This window comes from Pseudophryne corroboree (assembly GCF_028390025.1).
Source record: "Pseudophryne corroboree isolate aPseCor3 chromosome 6 unlocalized genomic scaffold, aPseCor3.hap2 SUPER_6_unloc_4, whole genome shotgun sequence".
NCBI lineage: Eukaryota > Metazoa > Chordata > Amphibia > Anura > Myobatrachidae > Pseudophryne > Pseudophryne corroboree.
In genome coordinates this window covers 333,310-356,257 of record NW_026967605.1, presented here as the reverse complement: position 1 = coordinate 356,257, position 22,948 = coordinate 333,310, and the positions used below count along the sequence as shown (strand labels likewise).

At 46.4% G+C, this 22,948-nt stretch overlaps 2 pseudogenes; one reads left to right on the top strand and one right to left on the bottom strand.

Annotated features, from left to right (window-relative positions):
- Positions 1-20,911: 20,911 nt before the first annotated feature.
- On the bottom strand, positions 20,912-21,030 carry LOC134985625 (5S ribosomal RNA; annotated as a pseudogene).
- Positions 21,031-22,579: 1,549 nt separating this feature from the next.
- LOC134985624 (5S ribosomal RNA) lies at positions 22,580-22,698 on the top strand (annotated as a pseudogene).
- Positions 22,699-22,948: the final 250 nt, after the last annotated feature.

The window sequence follows — 22,948 nt, the reverse complement described above, 5'->3', positions numbered from 1 at the left end:
GGCAAATATACACCATAGAGAGGTAGCGGTGTCCGTACTGATGGACGGTTTAAAGGAGGTATTAAGGAGTAGGGTACAAACTACTCAACCCAACTGGAGAGGTATGTTGGTGGCCGCCTTAAGAGAGACTGCTGCTGGGCACGACAGGAATATTACAAGACACAGGGAGTCACAGAGTGATAAACTGATGGCAATAAGTATCCAGGCCCTCACAACAAGGCCGCCTCAGTCCAGATCACAGGTCCCTGGTGGTAAGCCGCATGTGGTAAAATGTTACAACTGTAGCAGGGAAGGACATTTTGCACTTAACTGTACAAATAACTCACATAATGCACATAAAAACCCTAGACAACGACAGGACATACGAAATTGGGATCAGGGACCACAGAGACGGAGTTATGAGCCACATGCAGGGGAAACAAGAAGGTATCCCCCAAAAAGAGACTGGCAAGTCTCTGATAATACCCACTCACCCTCTCCACAGGTGATAGCCGCAACTGCAATGCAGGGGGGTCACCATATCCAATAGGGGTGTGGCCATACCTGTAATCTGCAGCCAGTAAAATTGATTGCAAATCTTGGAAGTGAACCCGAGATTGCAATAAATGTAGCTGGTAAATCATTAAACTTTCTTGTAGATACGGGGGCGGCCAAATCAGTGATAAATTCGACAGTGGGCATGAGAACCACTGGTAAGACAATACCAGCCATGGGAGTAACAGGAGTAGTCCAGCACTACCCTGTTAGCAAACCAGCCGAGATTACAATAGGGCCTTTACATACCAAGCATTCCTTTTTGCTGGCTGCATCGGCACTGACTAATCTCCTGGGAAGAGACTTATTGTGTAAAATGGGGTGCGTCATTTATTGTACTCCTGAAGGTGTATTCTTGGACATACTTGAGAATCACGCTCAGGAAGTGCGAGACATGTTAGACTCCCCATCAAAATTAATGTCACATACCATTATGACAAGTAGGACTCCATCCCAAGTAGAAGAAATGACATCCCAGATACCAGAGTCACTTTGGACTAAAGATGGACAGGACACTGGATTAATGGCAAACGTAGCTCCGGTAGTTGTACAAGTAAAAGATGGTACGATAGCTCCAAAAATCCCACAGTACCCTCTGAAGCCAGAGGTGGAGTTAGGAGTGTATCCCGTAATAGAGCGCTTGCTACAACAGGGCATTCTGGTAAGAACGTCCAGCACTGCCAATAGTCCCATCTTCCCTGTTAAAAAGAGTGGGGGGAGGGGTTACAGGCTAGTGCAGGATCTAAGGGGGATTAACAAAATAGTTGAGAGTCAGTTCCCCGTAGTGCCAAATCCAGCTGTCATCCTTATGCAAATCCCTCCCACTGCGAAATTTTTCACTGTTATTGACCTCTGCTCCGCCCTCTTTTCGGTACCTCTGCACCCTGACAGCCAATACTTGTTTGCATTCACATACAGAGGAGTCCAATACACATGGACTCGATTACCACAAGGTTTCATAGACAGTCCAAGTATATTTTCCCAGGCTTTGCATGATTGTTTACAGTCTTTCCAACCAGAGAGTGGATCAGTATTAATACAGTACGTGGATGATCTACTACTGTGTTCTGATTCAGTGGAAGCATCCCTGAAAGATACGAAACAGCTCCTGTTTCATCTTTCAGACACAGGACACAAGGTTTCCAAAGACAAGTTACAATTATGCCAAACTAAGGTAAAATATTTGGGACACTGTCTAACACAAGGACTGAGACACCTGACCGCTGATAGAATTCAAGCAATTAGAGACATGACTCTGCCACAAACCCAGCAACAGATCAGAACATTTTTAGGAATGTGTGGGTATTGCCGTAACTGGATCCCAGGATTTTCCATTCTAGCATTACCTTTGCAGGAGATGGTCTCCTCAAACAAACCTGATCGGATTTCGCATACAGACGAGTCCGAGATGGAATTTGAGAGACTTAAACAGTGCCTAACGCAGGCACCAGCATTAGGTATGCCAGACTATGGGAAACCCTTTGAGCTGTACAGAACAGAAAGTGCTGGTTGCGCGGCAGGCGTCTTAACCCAAAAGCACGGTGATGCCAGCAGGCCAGTAGCATACTATAGCGCTCAGCTAGATACGGTAGCGCGATCCCTCCCCACATGCTTGCGAAGCGTTGCTGCGATAGCATTGCTAGTAACGAAAAGCGAAGATGTAGTGCTTGGTCACAACCTCACAATTCATACACCACATGCAGTGTCAGCCTTGCTAAATTCTGCCCAAACCAGGCACGTCTCATCAGCGTGGTTTACAAGATGGGAATTGGCACTAATGGCCCCCGTAAACATCACCATAAGGAGATGCAGTGCATTAAATCCTGCAACATATCTCCCAGGTGTGCCTGGACAGGCACAAAGGGTGGAGGATGAGAGTGGTGGGGAAGGAGGATTTAATACAAAGGAGGACACACATGATTGTATGGAATATTTGACCCAAAATTTTACCGCAAGGCCTGACATCAGTGACAACCCACTGGAAGATGTAGATCTAACTTTCTACACGGACGGTAGTTGTCACAGACAGTCAGACTCGGGAGACTTGTGTACTGGATACGCAGTCGTAGATGACCAAGGCACCATAGAAGCAGAACCGCTAGGCCCACCTCACTCAGCCCAGGTTGCTGAACTGGTCGCCCTAACCAGAGCATGTGAATTGGCTAAGGGCAAATCAGCCAATATCTACACCGACTCTAGATACGCATTCGGGGTAGTCCATGATTTCGGAGCCCTATGGCGCCTCAGAAATTTCATGACGGCAGCTGGTACACCGGTAGCGCATGCAGCTCACATAAAAAGGCTTCTAACAGCGATACAGGAACCCGACAGAGTGGCTGTTATCAAGTGTAAAGCACACACATATAGTCAAGATCCAGTATCACTTGGTAACAGCCGAGCAGACGAAGCTGCTAAGTTAGCAGCCGGTACCCCCAGACAGACAGACACCACACAACTGATGGTATTTAATACCATCAACACACAGAAGTTGTGTGAAATGCAAAATTTGTGTTCCACACAGGAAAAGGCAGTCTGGAAGGCAAAGGGATATGGCCAGGAGTCCTCAGGACTCTGGACGGATGGACATGGTAAACCGGTGGCCCCCAGAGCATATCTTCCATGTTTAGCTGAGGCAGCTCACGGGCTGACTCATCTGGGCAAGGAAGGAATGTGCAAGTTGGTAAGAGCATATTGGTGCGCCCCAGGATTTTCATCTCATGCAGGTAAGAGAGCAATGTCATGCCTTACCTGTTTGAGAAAGAACATCGGAAAGGCAATACCAACAGAACCATCTCATATCCCACCTGCAGGCGGCCCTTTCCAGGTAATACAGATTGACTTCATTCAATTACCCCCTTGTCGAAATTTGAAATATGTACTTGTTTGTATAGATGTTTTTTCAAATTGGGTCGAAGCATTTCCTGCGGCCACAAATACCGCTATGTTTACTGCTAAGAAAATTGTGCAGGAATTTGTATGTAGATATGGTATCCCTAGAATTATCGAAAGTGATAGGGGTACCCATTTTACAGGTGATGTCTTTCAAGGAATGTGTAAGTTGATGGGAATTGATAGCAAGCTGCACACTCCATACCGTCCACAGGCGAGTGCGAAGGTGGAAAGAGTGAACAGCACTATTAAAAATAAACTGAGCAAAGTTATGGCAGAGACAGGATTGACATGGCCAGAAGCTTTACCCATTGTACTGTACAGCATCAGAACCACTCCCAGGTCCCCTCTTAATCTGTCTCCCTTTGAAATCTTGTTTGGTCGACAACCGCATGTTATGATTAACCCTCAGGATGATTTGAAATGTAACAATGAAGTGACTGTAAAATACTTGATTAACATGAGTAAACAGCTAAGGAATCAAAATGATAATTTGAAGTTGGTGATTCCTGATTTACCAGATAGTAATTGTCATGACATTGAACCTGGGGATTATGTAATGATACGGAATTTTCTACGCTCAGGTTGCCTTATTGACAGATGGGAAGGACCATACCAAGTCTTATTGACTAGCACTACAGCATTGAAGGTTGCCGAGAGAGAGACTTGGGTTCATTCGTCCCACTGTAAGAAGGTTGCTGATCCAGAGAGGTCCCGTGATAAGGAACAGACGGTAGAGGAAGTTGTATCACTGGAGTGTCTGTTCCAGGAGGACTGAGGCGGCACCTGAGCATTGAAAATCACAAGATCAAAAGCAGTTGTCGATTCCCTGTTCCCTTTTATTGTTTTTCTCCACTTCCCATCCCCTCTCCCTCAATTATTTTTTCCCCCTTCTCATTCTTCTCCGTTTCCTCCTATAAGATGGACTTGCCCCAAGAGACTGTGATCCGGATTTTCCTGTTGACCATGATGTTGACCAGAGCAGTCTGTTCCGGCGAGAGTACCATGGAGGTCGAGAAAGGTTCTGGAATGGGTTCTGATGACAAAGATGGAGGCGTAGTTTTCCAAGAACAACTTAATCAACAAGTAAAGGCGAGTATCAGAAAACGATCCGATAGCATTGACAATAGAAGGAATTGTGAAGGATTGTTAGCTGAAGAAAACTGTATCTGTAGGCTCTGTGACAACGTAGTTGAGGATGGGTGCATTAAGAAATGCCAATCCAGTTTTAATATCCACATGGACCGGCATCCATTGAGTGACTATCACTCCTTAGTGGGTAGTGTGTTAAATCAAACAGATTGTTGGGTATGCTCTCAAGTACCTCAAGGTCATAGCAAATCAGGACTAGTACCATTTCCTTTAACGATAGGGGAGGTACTTGAGCTAAAGGGTGGGAGACCGGTGGACAGGAGGTTTAATATCTCCAGTCCTCCTAGTTTGAAGCTCCACCAATATCATGTGGATAGATCCCTAATATGTTTTAACATTACCAATCCCCGAAAGCCGGGAAGTTGGGAAGTGTCATGGAGCAACCAAACCATGACCTTTTCATATAGAGCAGATAGAATGCCGACAGATACAGAGCTTATACGCCACATAGCCAGTAGAGAAAAATCTTTCCGATATAGGTATACCCTAGGAAGTAGGATTACGAGAGTTGGAGAGGTATCACCAGGATACTGCGCACATATCGTACAAACTGATACGTGTACTAAACAGATGGGAGCATTAGGGTTAGGAGATTTCACATGGAAGATGTGTAATATGGTTATGTCCTACTCCGTCCCATATGTTCTCCCCGATTATGCATATTTCATATGCGGGAGGAAGGCGTATAAGTGGCTTGCCCCAAACTCTGAAGGATTGTGTTATATTGGAAAAGTACTGCCTGAGGTAATGACTGTATCACATGCCAAAATGAAAGATATTCACCGTGTTGCCCAAGCTCCTTATACTCATACCCACTACGAGCACGTAGTTAAACGGCACCTGATAGAAAGAACAGAGCATCCGGCCTCTGACATGATCCATGAATCCACCGGGATTCAGTTTCTAATCGCGGTAGATTTCACTCGCACCGCCAGAGGAGTGTTGAATTATAAATACATATCTGCGCTCGCAAATTTGTTAGATAATATCACAGAAATGTATGATGACACGTTTAGGTATACTGGAAGAGAACTTCAAGCTTATAAAACAGAACTGGTCCAGCATAGAATGGTTCTTAATTATCTCACAGCAGTGACAGGCGGATATTGTGTCACACTGGCAACGCAGTACGGCGTGAAATGCTGCACATATATAACGAATAGTACCGAGGACCCGGTCGAGGTCATAGACCAAAAGATGGACGATATTCTCCAATTGAAGTGGGAATTTCGCAGGAGACACAATCTCACTCTTGCTGCTGTAGGTAATAAGCTGACTGGTTGGGTGTCATGGTTGAACCCGCGAAATTGGTTCCCTGGTTTAGGAGAATGGGCTCAAGGAGTCATAATGGATGTTCGGAAGTTTCTTCTATGTATCTTAGGTGTTGTCATATCCATTGGCTTGATATTTAGATGCGGTCAGGCTTTAATGAAGTGCAAACGAAGTACCAGGGTGATGAGTTTAAGGAGTGAGGAAACTGTAATTCCAATGGATTTAATTTATGACCCAAATGTAGAAACAATGATGTGATGAAAATGCGATTTCTACGGTCCGTTTCTTTCACCTGTTTTTCTGGTTTTTCCAAGGTAAAAAGACCCACTTTTGACGAGGAATTTGATGATCCTGTATACAGACAACTGATGGATTAAAGAAGAAGTTTTGACAACCTTATACACAGATATTTGATGAACAATGCCATAGACCCCCAGTTTCCCTAGAAATTTTAAAATTACGCTAGCCCAACACTTTTGTAAGCCTATGGACATTGACAAAGCTTTTTGCCCACACGCCTTTTGGCAAAAGCACAAAGAAGACTGCATTCAACAGACCCCGAACAAGACTTCAACCGACAAATGTTCATTAACCTGACATAGAATACCACTGCATTTACCATAAGTGTTCTTTTTCTTCATCTCTACAACCTTCAGGTAATGACACACATAGTCGATAGGGAATACAGGCACAGATATCAGCAATCACATATTCCCCCATTCATGTATCATCAACTAAAATGTGCTCCCCCATTTTGTTACAACCACAGCCGAAAAGAGCTCGGTAAAGTTTGACAGCCCATCCACAGACCCGTACCACGGGATAAGAAGGAATTCAAATGTATACTTCGCAATACCTCGAAGCTTGATTTAAAACACGTACGGCACGATGATACATGACCCCCCAAACATGGATTCATACACACATGCTTCTACTATCCCACTAGGTCATACCCTCTTCACACCTTCTCCTCTCTCCTCCCTTACCCAACCATGGAAATGTATTAACCCCTGACATATATTTTTCTCGTTTTGAAATGTTTTAGGAAGTGGCAGTTGTTGTTGACTGCCAAAGGGTGGACTGTCAAAGTCAGAAAAATATCACTATGCACACTGCCATATTTGCACCTCATATGTGTCCCTGCTGCGCATGCGTGCGCTCTCCCGTGCGTGCGCATACTCGCTGTTGCGGGCACCCGCAGGCGCACGGTATGCGCATTTACAGTAGAGATTGTGTGCGTCTAGCGGGCGACTCTTTCGTTACATATTTTCACCATATAATGTATTTTGTAGATTATGGTCCCTTTGATAGAATCTGAAAGTTTGGTTAATGTAGAATGTTCATGGACGGAGAAATCCCTCTTTGTTTGATACGAAGGGTCAGACAGAAGTAATACAGTGGTGTTTAGTATCCATCGGAAGAGTATTTAATTAGCAATATTCCGGTGTTGGTTTGAAGCGAATTAATCGCTCGTGCGAATAGTTATGGACATAAGAAGTTTATGTCCATTTACAATTATTTGCACTTACTTAGCCATGCGGCGGGAAACCTAGTTTCCCACCCACCTGAGCAGTTGGAAATTGCCACAGCCCACCTGTATGAATCAACCTATGACCTTTTGTTATAATGCGAAGCCGAATTCCTGTGTCCAATGAACAATAAGAATATAGGGACCATTGTACTGTATTGTGTGCAGTGTATATAAGGGTCACCGTCCCCAGGCCAGCCGGTACTCTCTCTTCAACAGTTATCGCTGATAATTGGAGGACTGGATTCCGGTTGCGCCTGCGTGTGTTCCCCGTATGGTATGTTTCTCTGTTGCCACTTTGTTACCCGTATGTAGTTAGCCATTCACACTTAGTCTCTGTATTTGTAATACGATCGTTCTCTATTGTGCATGTTACTGTCTAGATACTTTGCTAGAATTATATGTTAGTTTGTAGCGTATGACTTGTGAACTGTTTCCCCTTTTGAAGTAACTTTAGATATGTGTTAGTAAAAGGTTTTGGACCCTTAAAACGGTAGTGTGTATTCGTTATATTGCAAGGGGTAATAGGAGCGTCTCGATCGCTCGAACAGTTTTAGTATCTATAAGGTTAAACAGCGTTGCATAACTACAGTGGTTCTAGTACACGGTATACAGCATAAGAATATCTTTCCAGCGTGTTACATACAAGTTTTACTGATTGTTATCCAGTTAGCGTCTGCGCCGCTCGTGATCTCCTCGTGGTCCCGAGCGTCCGCTACGCTAATAGCGTAGCATTACGTTAGTCGCTCACCTATAGTGTGCCCGATACCACCAACGTATTCTCGCGAGCGTTTGTGTCGCCCGAGCGGCTCGCTCCCGATTTAGCGTCCGCTACGCTAAGAGCGTACCCTTACGGTACCTCGTACGCCAATTGCGTACTGTGTCTCTTAACCTCTTAGAGTGTTTAATAAGGTAATCAAATCAGCATTCTCATGTCAGACCTGCCCTCCAATCCTCCTCCGTCGACCTATGACTCGGGAAACCTACCCTGTCACCTAGGCCTACTCCTTCCTCCTCGTCCGCTACCTGTGCCACAGTGATGGCGGCCAGACCACCAGCCTCTGGATCCTGTGTGGCATCCACTACAGGGAGGCTGCGTGTCTTCCCCGATCTACTGCGCACAGGCAGGGGACCTGCTATGTCCACAGCAACTTGCTGCAAGGGTTCTCCTATGGGCAGAGGCCCAGAGACAACACAACCGCTGGAGTGCCCCGGCTGCCAACGCATGGCACCAGCCTTACAGTTGGTCTGGGCGTCATCCGACATTCCAGACCAGGGTAAGCACTGTGTCAGGCACTTCAGGGTACGGTCTGTCTCCGGGTTACTGTCCAAAGGGGTTTCGCTGGCAACCGACACCGGTTGCGCAGGAACGTTCCCTGAGGGGACCAGTTGGACACATTCCCTATCTGGTCTATCCCCTCCCACTTTCCTGTCTACCCTGTACCTTAACCCTTCCCGCCAGGTCAAACTTCCTGCCCCAACCCTGTCAAGGCCGCTGCCAGAGTGGCGCCTCATGCCTTTCGGGGATGTGTCAGAGAGTTGAGCCTCCCTAAACTCCTGCCTGTGGCCCTCAATCTCTCCTAAATTGGGACACTCTACAGGGGGATCTAGGTGGGGACTACTAGGGTCAGTCTGGTAGGGGTCAGTCATGGAAAAGTCAGTGTGGTTTCTCATACTCACCGCCGGAGTTGGCAAACCACTTGGGTCAGGAGCATCATTGGGCACCCCCACAGGATCAAACGAGCTGGAACCGACATCCTCTGCATTGCTAGTGGACGTAGGCATACCAGAGGCAAAAGGCATGCGGGGTCGATGTGCTGATCTAGCCGCTGTAATCTTTTCCTCTGGGCTGGTTGATGCTGTGGTTGGCTGTGCTGGCAGTTGTCTAGCAGCTCTAGTCTTTTCCTCTGGGCTGGGCTGTGCTGTAGTAGCTGATGTCAACGGTGGTTTTGGGACTTGACTCCGGGGAATGGCGCCAACAAACGTAGTGACGATCCCACCACCCAGATCATTTCCTAGGACCACATCAGTTGGGAGACCATCCATGACGGCAACTTCTCGCAACTCTGGTCCAGCTCCCCAGTCCAGGTAGACTCTTGCCATGGGAACCGCTTTCTCTGTTCCTTCTGCCAGGGTGACCGTGGCAGTGCGACCCTGCAATACTGCAGCAGGATCTATAAGGTGGGGGCTCACCACAGTGATTGAGGCCCCAGAGTCTCTTAGGCCTTCTCCCTGCAGGGGTCCCACGTGGACTGGCTGCAGGTGCCTCCACATGTTGTGTAGGGGCTGTTTGGCCATGCAGGTGACTCTCTCCGCAGAGTGCACCTGTCTCTCGCCACACTCCATCGGACTGACTGGAGGGGGAACAGTCTCTGTAGGCTCATCTCCTCTCGTCAAACAAGCGAGCCGGGCTCCAGCACTCGGATTTGGGGCACGAGTCTGGGGTGCTTGGGATGCAGGACAGTTCATCCTCAGATGTCCGATTTTCCCACAGCCGTAGCACTTCTTCTCCAGTCGTGGCACCGATGATCTCTGATCACTTGCAGGGACGCTGCGGTGCGGTTGCTGGCCAAGAGCACCCGGGTTGGAAGATGCTTGTCTTTGGGGGTGATGAGCTGAAGAGGGGGGTCCCCTTGGTGGTGCAGTCTTTTGGAGCTGGCTGCTGGCTGGGCGCTTCTGCCCCTGTGGCCGAATTGCCACATACTTGTCTGCTAATTGGGCAGCCATCTTTAAGCTGGGTGGCTCCCGATCTAGCACCCACTCCTTCACTTCTTGGGCGCACCTGCGGTAGAACTGCTCCCTGCAGATCAGGTCGAACAGTGCGTCCCATGTAGTGGCTTCAGAATCCTTCACCCACTTCACCACGTACTGCCGCAGCTGGGTGGCGAACTGCTCATGGGTGCTGCTAGGATTCTTGGGCAAGTCTCTGAACTTCTTCCGGTAAGACTCTGGAGTGATGAAGAATCGCTGGAGGAGGGCCTTCGCGACTTCGTCGTAGTTCCCACAGTCCTCCGTGGCCACTCCTCGATAGGCCTCCAAGGCCTCTCCATGCAGAGTGGGCACAAGGTGTCTCACCCACTCTGACTTGGGTAGATCGTGTAGTTTACAAGTCCTTTCAAAAACTTGCAAATGTCCATCAATGTCCCCATCACTGTCTGCAAACTTGGCAAACTGAATACGTCCTGATCTGTGTACAACAGCTGACAACGGCTCCCGGGGTACCACGGCCATTGGTGCCCGCTCCGCATGCCACATCCGAATGACAAGCATGTGTTCTTGCTCCATTGCCCTTTCCCCCAATTCCGCTAGCCGATCTGCTAGGGTATCCGTGCCGCCCCCCCTGGGACGTTGGGATCCTGGCCCTGCTAGGGATTGCTGGGAAACATTGCTGCTGTGAGAGAGGGTGGGGCTTGTGGGTCTCACCGGTTCCTTACGAAGGTCCACTGTTGGGCCGTCCTCTGCGATGCTGACGCCGTCAGTGCTTTTCACCTCCCCCCGATGGGACTCCTCCCAGCTCCTGAGCGCCGCCTGCATGACGCTTCTGGACGCGTTGAAAGGGATATCCACTCCCTTCTCCTGGCATACGATCTCCAGATCATCCTTGGACATTCCGCTGAATTCCGCCATCTTGTGCGTTCTCCTGCGCTGCAGTTACTCCTCTCCTGAGTAACTCGGCTTCTCCAATCGGGTGATGAAAAGCCGCCTGGGAATATCCCACCACTATGCCACCAATTTCTGTGACAGGACGGTACCGTACGAAAGGACGGTACCATACGTCCCGTTGGCTGCGCACAGAATGGAAGGTCAAGCCGCACGAGGCCTGACCACATAGGGGATTCCCGCTTACCGTCAGTAACCGCCTGTTACTGACTCCACCCACTGCGCTGTGGGCGGGTTCTCGCTGCCACCACCAAACTCCTAACCTGCCGTGGCGTTTGGAACCACGGTTCTGCTCTGTATGTGCCGACGCACTGCCTTACCACAGCTGTGTGGTGCTGACGAATCCCCACTAGCCACTTGCTAGGCCTCTACCGGTAGCTGGCGGAAGGCGGAGCTTGGAGACGCTAGGTACTTCCCTGGACAGCCGGAGGACGGGGCTAGGTTTGGCCTAACCCTGTTGGTCACAAGATGAAGCAGTCTTCTTGAGGCAAAGATGTTTATTGCTCAATAACCTTTAAAAAGGCTCCTCCCTATTGCTAGGGGTAACAGCATACAAGCAGATGTTTTCAGCAGAATAAGATGGAATAATACACTCTGGAGGCACGCAGGTCTCCTTTTTATGTCAATTTTCCACACAGTATCACAGGGGGGTAAGCCCTCCCTGTCTTCTCCAACCAATCAGGTTATTGTACAAAATACCAATAAATCACATTTTACAAGGATATAAGTGCAATAAAACAGTATCCTCCTTCCTGTGACACAGACGTTTGGTATCAGATTAACATTCACTATTGATAAATTTATCACATAGCTTCAAAATACAAATGTTTCTGTCTCATTCACATCTCCAGGCAATCCCAGTGTTTGAGATTACAACAGGAAGGCTACAATACAAACAAACAGTCTTCCTTCCTGCATCGGTCGTTCGTATGTCAATTAAATCAGGTACATGAAACAAGTTCCAAGCCCATAGACCCAGTGATTAGCATCTCTCTCTAAGGAACTTACACATCAAAAGGTATTGTCCTTCACACCTCTCTGATAGGAAGTGGCATGCTAATGGCCCTGTCCTATTTCCAGAGGATAAGAGATGATTATTCAGACATCTATAAGAGTAAGTACATTTTCCTCTTTAAATATACAGATGACCACATCTTGAATATAAAATAAATACAGTTAAACATGCATTCCTGCAATTGTGCATAGAGCACTACATATGACATGTTAAAACACATCATTAAACAAACTTTTAAACAGTCCGCGCCCAGCGCCGTAAGTACGTTTAACAGTGACGCCCAGCGCCCATTGTCCCTTAATATGGCGCCGGGCAAGAGGGTTAACACCTTCAGTGCCGCAGCCGCCATTACACGTGTGGCTGGTTGGTCTCTCCGGCCACACCCCCTAACTCCCACGAAGCAGGGAGGCTGTTGCCAGCTGCCTTCCTGTAAAACAACAAACTAAATTTTAATAAAAAAATAAAACTAAGAAAACTCCTAGGAGCTCCCCTAGCTGTGACCGGCTCCTCCGGGCACATTTTCTAAACTGAGTCTGGTAGGAGGGGCAAAGAGGGAGGGGCGAGCCCACACTATTAAACTCTTAAAGTGCCAGTGGCTCCTAGTGGACCAGTCTATACCCCATTGTACTAAATTGGACCCCAGCATCCTCTAGGACGTAAGAGAAATAATATTAATGCTGCAAAGGACCCTTCTATCACAACACAGCCCTGAGGCTGGAGGATAATGCAGAAAACTTGTACAAACTAACTGCAGGGAACACTTATCAACTATCACTGCCTTATGAGACAGGTAGGATGCTGAAGTGTATGTAAGAAGCAGTCCTGTTCAGGCGTTTCTACAGGGAGACATTGCCCAGCAATCCCGGAGACATGCTGCTGCTATACTGCAAGATGGCTGCCCTGTGTCTCCTGTGAGGGAAGAGGGAGAGTGAGGCAGCTCAAGGGCGGGAAATCTGCAGTAGGCGGCACCCAGAGCCGGAGGAGGGGCTACAGGTCAAGTGCCACCTCAACTATGCTGGTCTTCCAACCCATGTACTATAGGGCCTCATTAAACAAGTATTAATACTAGACCTGTGCCCTTACTGGCCTGGTCCTGCTAGGAGACCCTCTTACCTGCCCCCAGTGACGGCCACGGGATCCTAGGAAGCGCCCCACAGTGGTGCCTTTTCGCCATGGACTTCCCCCCTCACAAGTACCCGGGCAAGGCAGCAGGAGTATGCAGCGCCATGTGGGGGGTGATGGAACTGCAGCGCTGAAGTCACTCTGACTTACAGCGCTGCTGGCTCATGGAAAAAAGTCAATTTCAGTCAAAATAGACGTTATGGTAAGAACTTGTCGTTGATAACGTGATTTCTCTTATGTCCACAGGTATCCACAGGATAACATTGGGATATGCCGGAGCGACAGCGGAAATGGCACCAACACGGTCGCGAGCTTTCTGGCCTCCCAGGATGCATCGGGGCTTCACCATATAATCCCGCCCACTGACTCAGTCAAATCAGTTCTTTCCACAGCGATTTAGGCAGGAGCATCAGGTAGAAACCTATTTAGGCGGTAAGAACACACATGTACACCCTTCCATACAAGAAGGAAGAGGTTTAGTGATTGTCAAGATCCTCAAATCAGGTGCGTCAGGGTGGGACCCCTGTGGATACCTGTGGACATAAGAGAAATCACGTTATCAACGGTAAGTTCTTACCATAACGTCTATTTCTCTGGCTGGGTCCACAGGATTATTCACAGGATAACATTGGGATTCCCAAAGCCAGTTTTAGTGGTGGGGACGCTCCTGATTACACAGGAGGACCTTTCGCCCGAAGTCTGCGTCATGAAAGGCAAAAGTATCCGAGGCATAATGTCTAATGAATGTGTTTATGGAAGACCATGTGGCTGCCTTACAAATCTGTTCTGCTGAAGCACCCTGTTGTGCTGCCCATGAAGGACCTACCTTACGTGTAGAGTGTGCAGAGACATTAGCCGGAGTAGGGAGAACTGCATGAGAATAAGCTTCTGATATTACCATTCGGAGCCATCTCGCCAGCGTCTGTTTACTAGCAGGCCATCCTCTTCTATGAAATCCGTAGAGGATGAAGAGAGAATCTGCTTTCCTGATGGCACTAGTACGATCTACGTAGATTCTTAATGCTCGGACTACGTCCAGCGACGCTTCTCCCGCAGAATGTCCCGATACCTGAAAAGCTGGGACTACAATCTCTTCGTTAAGGTGAAACTTTGAAACCACCTTTGGAAGATAACCAGATCTCGTTCTGAGAACTGCTCTGTCTGGAAAAAAACTTAGGAAAGGAGACTTACATGATAATGCTCCTAAATCTGACACTCTTCTGGCTGATGCCATTGACAGTAAAAAAAGAACTTTAACCGTTAACCATTTAAGATCTGCTCTCTCAAGTGGTTCAAACAGAGGATCCTGGAGAAATTTAAGAACTTAATTCAAATCCCAGGGAGCTGCAGGAGGAACAAATGGAGGTTGAATATGTACTACTCCTTGAAAAAATGTACGTACATCCTGTAAATCAGCAATCTTTCGCTGAAACCATACAGTTAATGCTGATACTTGAACTCTCAAGGAAGCCACTTTCAAACCTTTATCCAATCCTGCTTGAAGGAAATCCAAAATCCTGGATACTTTAAAAGATCTTGGATTCAAATTTGTTCCAGTACACCAATGAATATAGGCTTGCCATATTCTATGATACACACAAACTGAAGAAGGCTTTCTTGCTCTAAGCATAGTTTGGATTACTTGTATTGAAAATCCTCTAGCGTCTAGGATAGAGGTTTCAACAGCCACGCCGTCAAAGACAGACGATCCAGATGACTGTGACAACAAGGACCCTGCATTAGCAGATCTGGACGTCGAGGGGGCAGTATTGGTGCTTCCACGGACATCCTCAGAAGATCTGTGTACCAATGCCTTCTTAGCCAAGCTGGAGCCATTAGAATTATTGCTCCCTTTGCTTGCTTTATTTTTCTCACTACTCTGGGTAACAGAGATATTGGAGGGAACAGATATGCCAGATGAAATTTCCATTCTACTGACAGTGCGTCTACAAGGACCGCTCCGGGATCCTTTGTTCTCGATCCGTACTTCGGAACTTTGTTGTTTAGACGAGACGCCATTAGATCTAACTCTGGTAGACCCCATGTGTTCACTATTATCTGAAACACTTCTGGATGTAATGCCCATTCGGTTTCCTGAATGGTGTGTCGACTGAGAAAATACGCTTCCCAGTTCAGTACACCTGGGACAAACACTGCTGACAATGCTGGAAGATGGAGTTCCGCCCATGTTAGAATGGGAGTTACTTCCTCCATCAATCTTTTGCTGTGAGTTCCTCCTTGATGATTGAGGTACGCTACTGCTGTCGCATTGTCTGAGCGAATCTGGACCGGTCTTCCTTGCAGACTGTCCTTTACCTGAACTAGAGCCATATAAATGGCCCTTATTTCCAACAGATTTATTGGCAGGCGACTTTCCCTTGCGGTCCATTTTCCCTGGAACCAAAGGCTTCCGAGTACCACGCCCCAGCCTTGTAGGCTGGCATCTGTTGTCAGGACTTGCCATTCTTTTATCCAAAAGGGTCTCCCCTTGTTTAAATGGTCTGTCTGTAGCCACCACGCTAGAGACCTCTTTACGTTTACTGGAAACTTTATCATCTGCTTTTTTATCGTCTGATGATTTCCGTTCCATTTGGTCAGAATAAGGTGCTGTAATGGTCTGGAGTGGAACTGCGCATATTCCGCCATGTCGAAGGTTGATACCATCAGACCCAACAGTCGCATTGCTGCATGGACTGACATTGTCTGGACGTGCAACGCTTCCTGAGTCATGACCTGCATCTTGACCATCTTTTTCTCTGGTAGAAAAACTCTTTGTAGATCTGAATCCAATATGGCCCCCAAATGGACCATCCGCTGTGATGGATTCAGAGACGACTTTTCCCAATTTATGAGCCACCCGTGTCTCTGTAAACAAACTATTGTCTGTTGAAGATGGTTCAAAAGTAACTCCTGCGAATGTGCTAGGATTAACAGGTCGTCAAGGTATAGGAATTTTCTTATCCCTTGCTTGCGGAGATAAGATGCCATAACCACCATAATCTTGGTAAACACCCTGGGTGCTGTTGCTAACCCGAAGGGCAAGGCTTGGAACTGAAAATGTTCCTGGAGGATGGCAAACCTGAGATAACCCTGATGAGACAGTGCTATAGGCACATGTAGGTAAGCATCCCGTACATCCAGAGATACCATGTAATCTCCCGGTTCCATAGCCAACATTATGGAGCGTAACGTCTCCATGTGGAACTTCGGGATCCATATGTATCTGTTCAACATTTTCAGATTTAGAATTGGTCGATATGACCCATTTGGCTTCTGGATTAGAAATAGATTGGAGTAAAACCCCTGTCCCCTTTGTGATGGAGGTACTGGGACAATCACACCTGACTGCAGTAATTTTTGGACTGCTTCTTGCAGGGCATTGGCCTTCGACTCTATACGAGACGGGCTGGTGCAAAAAAATCTTTGAGGAGGCTTCCTCCTGAATGGGAACCCATACCCTTGAGATACCACCTTCTGCACCCAAGCATCTGCTGTTGACTGTTGCCATATGTGTGCAAAAAGAAGGAGTCGGCCCCCAACCCTGGAATCCTCCAGGCGGAGGCCCGTCTCTTCAGGCTGATGGTTTCTGTTCAGGCTTGGAAGCTGGCTTTCTACTGGCCCATTGCTTCCTACCCCTGCCGATCTATTGGACTGGGGTTGCTTAGGCTCCTCTTTAGCTTTGCTTTGCCACCGAAATGAGCGAAACTTTGAACCCCTAGTCTTAGGGTTATAAGTAGCCGGAAATCTGACCTTTTTTGATTCAGCCTCTGATTCTAGGATATCAGATAATGGTTTCCCAAATAATATATTACCCACAAAAGGCAATGCTTCCAATTCTTTCTTGGATTCCGCATCTGCTTTCCAGGTACGTAGCCAAACTGCTCTGCGAGCGACTACTGTCAAGGCTGAAGCTTTAGAAGCAACTGTACCTACATCAATTGCTGCTTCTTCCAAGTATTGGGCAGATTGCCTTAAACGGCTTAAAAGATCCTCTTGCTCCCTATTAGGAGAGGAGAGGCCATTCTCTAGTTCCTCTATCCATTCGCCCATTGCCTTTGCTACCCAGGCCAAAGCCATAGCAGGTCTTACCACTGCTCCTACTAGAGAAAATACATTTTTCAAGAAACTACCCTTCTGTCTGTGACATCATTTAGTGAGGTAGATGACAGTGGTAAAGCAGATTTATGCACAAGTCGCAGCACATGTGCATCTACTTTTGGAGGAACTTCTCTCTTCGAACAATCCACAGCAGGAAATGGATAATAAGAATTCCATCTTTTCGGAATCTTATATTTTTTACTGGGCGTCGCCCAAGACTCATCCATCATTTCCGTCAGCTCATCTGACGCTGGGAATTCAGTTTTAACTGTCTTTGTTCGTTTACACACAGGTGCTTTAGATTTTGACACTGTCTTGGCTGGATCTTCCAAGGAGAGAACAGCCTTCACAGCATTAATAAGTTCAGCGTTCAGCTACATCCTCTGAACTAAAACTCTGCGACTGATCATCATACGGAGTATTTGAATATACTGTATCATCATCTGTTGTATCATTTTGTGTAGTCTGCCACATAGACGCATCTGTCTTAGTCTTACCTGTCCCCTGGTTGCTTGTAGAGGCTACTGGAACCAAGCCGTAGGAAGGGAGCTGCATGTATGGGTTCATAGTGTAACCTAACCCTTGAGGTGGTGCTACCGGAGTTAACCTGTCCGCTATTGAAGATACAGTCTTTGCGAACATATTCCATGGTGGCTCTGTTGGTTGTTGAACCAAATCCTGTTTTTTTACTTTGCTGAAAAGCAAAACAGTTCGCACACAACCCCTCATAAGTGACCAGCTGGTTCATACCAATTAACCCTGTCTTACAAGATAAGCATGTTAGGGATATAGGAGTGCCTGATAAAGTCTCCTCGTCACTTTTGCCGCTCACAGACATGGTAATATTCTGTTAGTGACTACACAATTTGTGACTGAAAATCACCTATATATGGATATACAGAAGTGAGATCAATCTGACCACAGAGCACCTGATTTGAGGGTCAGAACAGGACTGACAACATAGAAAAGTCAGCACACATACTAGCAGTCAGTCACATGTTAAAGCATTAGACATTGTCATATGAGAATACAACCCCCATAACAACTTACACGTAAGTAGGAAAATTGTACTTCTGTTTTTAACTGGTTTTTTTTCAAACATAACATGCAAAAACCACAGTAATATACAGATCTCATACGCAATATGTACTAAAAATTAACAATTCATACTAACAAGTAGAGAGAATTTTTAGTACTGTATACCCTTCCTCCGTAGAGCGGGATACAGGGAGACTCACCACACTTCCATATCCACAAATACGCTCGCAGACGCTGAGTGGATTCAGACGCTACTGGTGTACACTGCCTTTCGGATAACTGATGAGAGACACGGACGCTCACTGACGGACACTCAGTGACTTACATGTGTATACAGAGGCTAAGACCTGCGACTCGGTCTAGGCGGGTTCTCTAGTGTACACAACAGAAGCGTCTAAGCTGCGACCGAGTACCCTCGTGGTAGTATCTGGGGCGGAAGTGAGGTCATTCAGTTCATGGACGGGAGACACGCGGAAACTGGTCATGAACTTGGAGGAAGGACTGCCAGGAGAGCGTCTGAATCCCCCCGTTGACTTAAACTTTAAGGATTGTGGCTTCAACCTAGTCCTGGCGCCTATGATCCCTGGAGCATAGCTCTGTCGCACTCGAGGTGTTCGGCGCATCAACACACTGATTGTAGTCTCCACCAATACAGTGTAGCTGTTTCCGGACCCACCTAGTAAGAGGAAATCCATAGACTTACCTTCCCCCATGCTCCGGCCACAGCCTGGTTACGTCTGCTGGACCTGCTAGAACATCCGACACAGACGCCCGTCGATACAGCACTGTACCGCGAAGGTAAGCGTTGTTGCGACCCGGTGGGGAGTTGTTGGAGCGACTCTTTTTAATATGCGTTTAAGACGCTGTTAGGAAAAAGTCGCTCAAAAAAACATAGTAAGACTATAAAAATAAAATAATAAAAAGCTTCAGGCTGCTTTATCTACAGCAGCCCTGTGACCATGGTCCGGCTCCTGCCGCACCAAACAAAAAACTGATTTGACTGAGTCAGTGGGCGGGATTATATGGTGAAGCCCCGATGCGTCATGGGAGGCCAGAAAGCTCGTGACCGTGTTGGTGCCATTTCCGCTGTCGCTCCGGCATAACCCAATGTTATCCTGTGGATAATCCTGTGGACCCAGCCAGAGAAAAGACAAAAACCCTTCAGGGCTGCCCAGTCCTGTTTAGTGACCTGCTACTTCAGGCACCAACTTCAAAACTGAGCTCACAGTGCCTGGAGGCGGGGTTATAGTGGCCCCAATGCCTCCTGGGACAGCTAAAGCTTTAACCTATTGATGCCCCGGACCCAGATCCATCTCTACACCCCAAAGTTTCCCTGTGGAATCCTACGTACCCTGCTCAGAAAAGATATTTCTAATATATTCTTTGTATTTTTCACATACTTGATATTGTGGAAACTCTGGCGTGTACGTTAGTATAAGGAAAAAAGGAGCGACTGGGCACTGGTATATAATAAGTTGTAGCTAATATTGGAAAAACCAAGGAGGTCATTCCGAGTCGTTCGCTCGGAAAATTTCTTTGCATCGCAGCGTTTTTCCGCTTAGTGCGCATGCGCAATGTCCGCACTGCGACTGCGCCAAGTAAATTTGCTATGAAGTTTGGATTTTTACTCACGGCTTTTTCTTCGCTCAGGCGATCGTAGTGTGATTGACAGGAAATGGGTGTTACTGGGCGGAAACAGGCCGTTTTATGGGCGTGTGGGAAAAAACGCTACCGTTTCCGGAAAAAACGCGGGAGTGGCTGGAGAAACGGAGGAGTGTCTGGGCGAACGCTGGGTGTGTTTGTGACGTCAAACCAGGAACGATAAGCACTGAACTGATCGCAGATGCCGAGTAAGTCTGAAGCTACTCTGAAACTGCTACGAGATGTGTAATCGCAATAATGCGAATCTTTCGTTCGCAATTTTAAGATGCTAAGATTCACTCCCAGTAGGCGGTGGCTTAGCGTGTGCAATACTGCTAAAATCGCCTTGCGAGCGAACAACTCGGAATGAGGGCCCAAAGGCGGACAGTTACAATTGTGAGAAAGGAAGATAGAACCTTTCAATTGTGGTCCCTGTTGGTGGTGCGCCCAGAGCTAGAGAGTACAAGGGGAGAAAGAGAAAGCTCTGGTGTGGGCGCACTCTTGGAAAGGAAGAGAAATTCTTCAATTGAAAAAAGATTATGTTAAAACATATATTTATTAATCTAAATTAAAACAATTACCCATCTACGATCCAAAAATATGAGAAAATATTAGGAATGTTCTGGTCTATTAATCATGAGAGAAAGATTAGAAAGGCTGCAGACACTGAATAGTCTGACACCCGTTTCTCCTGACCAGTACAGATGTTCTGTATTAATGGGACCGGAAGAGGAGGTCAGTATACGTATTTTGTCATAGAAAGACCACCTAGATTAGGTCAATACTATACACTTTACTCATTACCCGTGAAGCCATATGGCATAAATTCGAAATGTATATCATGATATCCTTACACTAGAGAAAATGTAAGAAGAAAAATAGGAGAAAAAGGCAGAAAAAGATACAGTTAGTGGTGATACTGCTGTTGGTGTCCACCCTTCAGAAGAAGGGGAATAGTTCCTACCCTACAACACCGGGTATTCCCAGGGAGTCTCCTCTCAAGGTACTGACCCAGCCCGACGCTGTTTGGCTTCCAAGATCGGACGAGATCGGGCATAAGCAGCGTGGTATGATAGTAGAGAGGATATCTACCATTGAGAGTGCACCTATATACGAAAATGAAAGATTTAGAAAAGATAAACCGTACAGTACGTGGATCTGCTTTCCACGTTAGGCAGGGTAGAACAACTGTCACTCAGTGGCGTTGTGTACCCTGGATCGGGGATGAGAGTCCACTGGACAATAGTAAGTTAAGAAAGGAATTAGATATGTAGATTGGAACTTATAGAGTTGGGTGACTATTAGATATCCAAAGAGCAAATGTCAAATGCAGGAGTAAAGTATCGGGTAAGTTCGTGAGCAAAATGCAAATTAACTATACATTCTTTATACACAGACAGTATGAATATATGGCAAAAAAAAGAGACCCTTGCGTAATTATAGACAAAAATAAGCACGTATGATAGAACGTACTGCATACAGCAGATATAGGTCAAATTCAAAGGGTAGGTGATGACCGATGGCAAAATAAGCACGTATAATAGAGCATGCTACATAAAGCAGATATGGTCAGGCAGTGTACAGGGAATAGAATCACCCTCTAGTCACTAAAATAAATGAGCTAAGTTATACACAGAAAATTGTGACTGCCTCATCTGACAGGTATTACACATGCAAAAAAGAGATAAGTGCCTGTAGAGAAAAATTATCACAACAGTAACTTATGTTAAAAATAAGAGCCAATATACTCATAGAGTCAAATACAACAGGTAGGTGATGACCGATAAAGCCTCCATGGGAAGGTCCCGCTGTAGAGTCCATGGAAAACGCGTTTCGCCCGTGGGCTTGTTCACTTCCGGGATCAGATCCCACGGGCGAAACGCGTTTTCCACGGACTCTACAGCGGGACCTTCCCATGGAGGCTTTATCGGTCATCACCTACCTGTTGTATTTGACTCTATGAGTATATTGGCTCTTATTTTCAACATAAGTTACTGTTGTGATAATTTTTCTCTACAGGCACTTATCTCTTTTTTGCATGTGTAATACCTGTCAGATGAGGCAGTCACAATTTTCTGTGTATAACTTAGCTCATTTATTTTAGTGACTAGAGGGTGATTCTATTCCCTGTACACTGCCTGACCATATCTGCTTTATGTAGCATGCTCTATTATACGTGCTTATTTTGCCATCGGTCATCACCTACCCTTTGAATTTGACCTATATCTGCTGTATGCAGTACGTTCTATCATACGTGCTTATTTTTGTCTATAATTACGCAAGGGTCTCTTTTTTTTGCCATATATTCATACTGTCTGTGTATAAAGAATGTATAGTTAATTTGCATTTTGCTCACGAACTTACCTGATACTTTACTCCTGCATTTGACATTTGCTCTTTGGATATCTAATAGTCACCCAACTCTATAAGTTCCAATCTACATATCTAATTCCTTTCTTAACTTACTATTGTCCAGTGGACTCTCATCCCCGATCCAGGGTACACAACGCCACTGAGTGACAGTTGTTCTACCCTGCCTAACGTGGAAAGCAGATCCACGTACTGTACGGTTTATCTTTTCTAAATCTTTCATTTTCGTATATAGGTACACTCTCATTGGTAGATATCCTCTCTACTATCATACCACGCTGCTTATGCCCGATCTCGTCCGATCTTGGAAGCCAAACAGCGTCGGGCTGGGTCAGTACCTTGAGAGGAGACTCCCTGGGAATACCCGGTGTTGTAGGGTAGGAACTATTCCCCTTCTTCTGAAGGGTGGACACCAACAGCAGTATCACCACTAACTGTATCTTTTTCTGCCTTTTTCTCCTATTTTTCTTCTTACATTTTCTCTAGTGTAAGGATATCATGATATACATTTCGAATTTATGCCATATGGCTTCACGGGTAATGAGTAAAGTGTATAGTATTGACCTAATCTAGGTGGTCTTTCTATGACAAAATACGTATACTGACCTCCTCTTCCGGTCCCATTAATA